This window comes from Berghia stephanieae, chromosome 14, assembly GCF_034508935.2.
Source record: "Berghia stephanieae isolate SIO BIC M18660-M18661 chromosome 14, UCSD_Bste_1.3, whole genome shotgun sequence".
Taxonomy (NCBI): Eukaryota; Metazoa; Mollusca; class Gastropoda; order Nudibranchia; family Aeolidiidae; genus Berghia; species Berghia stephanieae.
This window is the reverse complement of record NC_088373.1, coordinates 18,670,718-18,675,717: the sequence shown is the minus strand read 5'-3', so window position 1 is coordinate 18,675,717 and position 5,000 is coordinate 18,670,718. Positions and strand designations below refer to the sequence as shown.

The window sequence follows — 5,000 nt, the reverse complement described above, 5'->3', positions numbered from 1 at the left end:
CGAAGATGACGTCACTCAGGTCTTCGTTATTGTTTTTTGCCATCCGCGTTTATGAGTAATGCTCACTGAACTGTTTCAACCCGACTATAAACGTTCATGGATACACAAAGTTTTGTGTGTTGGTCCGTTATACTTCCGGATAGCAATGTTGTGAGCTTCTTCGCCAAGCGCATACTATCTATAGACACAAACGCGGATGGCAAAAACAATAACAAAGGCCTGAATGACGTCATCTACGTTCTATCTATAGCCTGACACTGACCAAAATATGACGCCAAAAGACAAGTCTTTGGCCACAAAAAAAAAAGCAAACAAATCGTGAGTTGTATTCAATAGTTCAACCAATGGAATCACTTGTTTCCATGAGCTCTTCTAACGACAACTCACAAGACGCTACAGAAACCAAAAAAAAAATGACGTCAAACTGCCAGTCCTAGAGAGTTCTAGTGTCAGACTATAAGTTAACGATTGCAACGTGTTTCGTCGATTACATGGATGGGCCAACGGTACAGTGTCTCCTCATTTTTGTCAGAAAAGCCAGGCGCACACAATTCAAGCTGTGATAAGCTTGGTAAATGGTCGGATGGATTACATTACCAAAAATAACTGAACTTTTATATAGTGCAATATCCTCTAAATGTGCTCAAAGCGCTTTAAGTTAAGATTATAACAACGCCACTACCACATCATCTCATTCGTCTGTAGTATTTAATTCATCCTGTTTTGTTTATAAATGAGAAACCCGAAACGTCCATTTCATCTGTTTTCCTATCTTAAATCGAAGCTTACATTCAATTTCATATTGTTATTTATTTCTTCGAGCTATGAGCAGCAACATTTACATGTGTACCATAGGGAATGTAAAGGATTGAATGATGAAATGAATGAATCTACAAAATGAATATGTTCTGACCATTTACAAGGGGTCCCAAACCAGTGGGGAGCCGAGCCTCGCTGTCAAAATCTATAGACTGTTCTTTGTATGAGAAACATATCACATGTCTAAATAATAATAATAATAATAAATAATTAGCATATTTCTATAGCGCCTTTCGTCGAAACCTCAAAGCGCTTAAAAAGGCATTATTTACACAGGAAACACTAATGTCTAATTTTGTGTGGCGCTGCACTGCGGTTGAGAGCTATTCATATTAATATTCGTTGAATTATTTATTTATTTATTATTGCGCCTTTGGCAAGTGACAGCTGGTTGGTTAGATGATTTGCCATTGATAGATAAGGACAGACCTGCCTACTTGAAATGTTAACAATTCGCAGTTTTCAAAGGGAAGAAATAAAAGTTACTATAATTAACTTTATAATGTCATTGTTGTTGCTCGAAGCTCAAAGAAATAAATAAATGAATGAATAAATAACAATGTGAAATTGAATGTAAGCTTCAATTTAATTACGAAAACAGATATCAATGTTTTTTTAAAATTCATCTTAACAACGCCACTACTACACCATTTCATTCATCTGTAGTGTTAAATTCTTCCTGTTTGTTGATAAAGCTGAAACCCGAAACGTCCATTCGATCTGTTTTTGTAATTAAATTGAAGCTTCCTTTCAATTTCACATTGTTATTTATTTATTTATAATTACCATTACAAATTAATGTTTGACCATTAGCAGAATTAAATATGCCTTCAAACCCCTGAATAGATGCTTTGTGGCACCGAATGTCTTCTTTTTAACACGTCGTATTGAATCAAAAATGTTTACTTGTTTCTGTTGTTGAAGACAAAAAATTCGTATTTTTACGATTTTTGTTGTTGTAGTTGGCATGTTTGGATAAGGACCTTTAGATAAGGATTGGAAGATGAGACTACAGACCATTATTATTTAGATTGACACACAGTGAATGTCTGAGCGTTAATGATCGATGTGTTAGGCCTGTGTTAATACAACCTTTATTAAAAGTACCGGCCATCAAAATAACAATATGGTTTAACTCTCTCCGAACCGATGATTTTCAATATTTTTTTCCATACTGGCAGGCTTACCCAGCAGAAACATTGATTCTTTAAACTCAAACACGCTCTCTACAAAACAACTTTATGTTGTTGCTAATTAAACAAAGATCATTGTGATGTACAAAATAAACTGAATGGTAAGGAGAGGGTTAAAGTTTTTAAAAAATTAATGGATGTTTATATAGCCCGAGTGAGCAAGAAATAGGTTCAAAGCAAAGTGCACACATCAGCAGGTCTGTTAATTCTCTCCTTACCAGCCATTTTTAGAATTTCCCGCAAAACTTCACTCCCGCCTGACACAAAAATAGACTTCTCATACTCAAACAGAGAAGTAACAAGTGCATTCAAACAGAATCTTGTTCAGCAAAATTAGCTCTACAACACAGTTTTTAGTATTTATAGATTTTTTTCAAAACATTTATTTTCTTTAAATTTTGTGATGTACAAGAGAAATCAAAATGAGAAAATTTGTCGCTTGCATCTTCACGAAACTTTGGCCTTTAACCGATTTGTAGTTCGAAATGGTTTTACGTTCGGTAAAAAAGTGGTTTTGAGGCTATGTGGTGTAGTGGTATGCCACTCGCTTTCGGATCGGAAGGTCCTGGGTTCGAGCCGCAAGCTCGGCGCATAGTTGAATCCTTGGAAAAGGCTCTTTACTCACATTAGCTCACCGTACTCAGGTGTAAAATGAGTACCTGACCGTTAACAGCGTTGTCTTTGTCCGAAAAATTGCAACATCGCCTAACAGGCGTCATGTCCCGTCCTACATGTTAAATGTTGCTGTTGACCAGGGACCCCTTGTAAAGCGCTTTGAGCACATTTAGTGGAAGATTAAATTGAAAAGAAATCTTATCAGGACATTTAACAATAATGGCAGATGAAGGGAGATTATGCCATGAGAACTCTGATGTAAAAATTGTTAAAGACATCATGATGACCTTAAAACACGACTAGGTGTATGGACTTCTAAAAGGTCCTGTAAGTAAGAAATAAACGACGTTTCGGCATTTGGCCTTTCTCAAGTAAACACCAACATTTTTGAGTTTACATGACAAAGGCCAAAGGCCGAAGTGTGGTTTATTTTCATGAGTCAGATTTACTCCCTTAATCTTAATCGCCATTTTATTTTCTTATTTAGGAACCTCTATTTATCAAGAAGGACCTACATTAATAAAACATTTTTAAGTGTATAAAATAAATTTGTACTCTATTGTGTGGCGAACAGGCTGCCAGTGAAGGTTATTGAAATAGCAGTCATGTGCGTCCTTATGTGTTTAAGTGTTATGATTAGTCTGGCTGCCTTATTTTGTATCTTATGTCGTTTATCGATAGCATGTTTGGGACAATTAAATTGTCAAAAAACCGTTTCAATAATCTATGCTGTTTTTACATGAGAAAATACTAGTAATTTTGTTATATCAGTATCCAAAATGAATTTTACACTGGAAATTCTTTAGTAGTAGCAGTAGTAGTAATAGTTGCAGTTGTAGAAGGAGTAGTAGTAGTAGTAGTAGTAGTAGTAGTAGTAGTAGTAGTATAGTTGCGGTAGTAGTAGTAGTAGTAGTAGAAGTAGTAGTAGTAGTAGTAGTAGTAGTAGTAGTAGTAGTAGTAGTAGTAGTAGTAGTAGTAGTAGTAGTAATAGTAGTAGTAGTAGCAGTAGTAGTAGTAGTAGTAGTAGTAGTAGTAGTAGTAGTAGTAGTAGTAGTAGTAGTAGTAGTATATAGTAGTAGTAGTAGTAGTAGTAGTAGTAGTAGTAGTAGTAGTAGTAGTAGTTGTTGTAGTAGTAGAAGGAGTAGTATTAGAGAAGACCCCATATTCATTTACAATATATTGTAAATGAATATGGGGATGTCACTCATTTGATATTTTTCTATCTTTTAAATAATCAACCACGCGAATCCGAATATTTCTCTCAGCTCAACTAATTCTTCTAACCGCCGTCGTAAAGCGATATCGAATTCTACAGATTGTTGCCCGATATTCGTAACGAAACTCTTTTGTGAAAAGAAATTTTATTGCACGTCGGTCATAAACAGTCTATAAAATGTGTCATATCTCAGCAGTGTGTAAAAATTTATATCATTTAATTTATCGTCATGTTCATCATTTTCTTTATCAGATGATATTTGATTTGTAAAGTCTTATGGTTTGGATCGTTGATTTTGTATGGTCTTATTATCAATTAATCACGTCGAATTTAGTTTTGTGTTATTCTCAAGATATTCGGCGTTGTGCATTTGTGGCCCCTCGCCTAAAAACGGTATTATGTCGGGATGGTTAAGGTGCTGAAAATTGAATTTATAACCAGAAATATCAGACTTGGGTTGAGTTTTAAATGTTTTATTGAGGAGAATGAATATCATATTTCAGGCTACCAGAACCAATACATCGAAATTTCGACCATTTTAGCATTCATTTTGACTTTTGAGTATCAGGTTCATCCCGACATAATCCCGTTTTGAGACGATGGTCACATTTTACCAATAGCTACTCTTCTCCGTCAAATGCTATTGACACTTTAACCCGTTACAAGCGGAATGTAATTATCCTGTAACAAGTCTTGGATTACTAAATTATGTTTCGGTGCGTGACGTAATCAGTCGGAAAGTCAAAATTTTGCATTTACATTTAGGGTGGGGGGGGGGGGGGGTTCTGAAAGAATATGCTCACTGGAGCATTTTAATCTTTATTTGAAGTAAATCGGGTGATTTTCTATGACGTCATAGTATGGGAAAGGTAGTGTTTCATTCATCCTGTTTTGTTGATAAAGGGGAAAACCGAAACGTCCATTTAATCTGTAAATGTAATGTAATTAAATTGAAGATTACATTCAATTTCATATTGTTATTCAAGGAAATGATAGTGTATTAGAAAAGTAGTCTCGCTTTAAAAGGGTTAAATATTCAATTTTTAAAAATAGTGTTTTGTAAGTTTAAATTGTTTATTCATCATAATAGTATAAAGCATTTTACAGATAGGGAGATTTACCCCTACAAAAATATAGTTGAAGAACGTTTTTCCAAA

General features: G+C 34.8%; 1 protein-coding gene across 2 annotated transcripts in view; it reads left to right on the top strand.

Annotated features, from left to right (window-relative positions):
- LOC144960112 (ammonium transporter Rh type A-like) overlaps positions 1-5,000 on the top strand; it is a 34,567-nt gene that overhangs the window by 8,776 nt on the left and 20,791 nt on the right. The window contains exon 1 of one of the 2 annotated variants that reach the window (XM_078893080.1): positions 4,932-5,000. This exon is cut by the window's right edge and continues 344 nt beyond it. The exons of the other annotated variant lie outside the window; for it this stretch is intronic. The gene's annotated coding sequence lies outside the window, so the exon portion shown is untranslated. Of the gene's footprint in view, positions 1-4,931 lie in introns of those variants that run through there. 2 annotated transcript variants of the gene reach the window in all.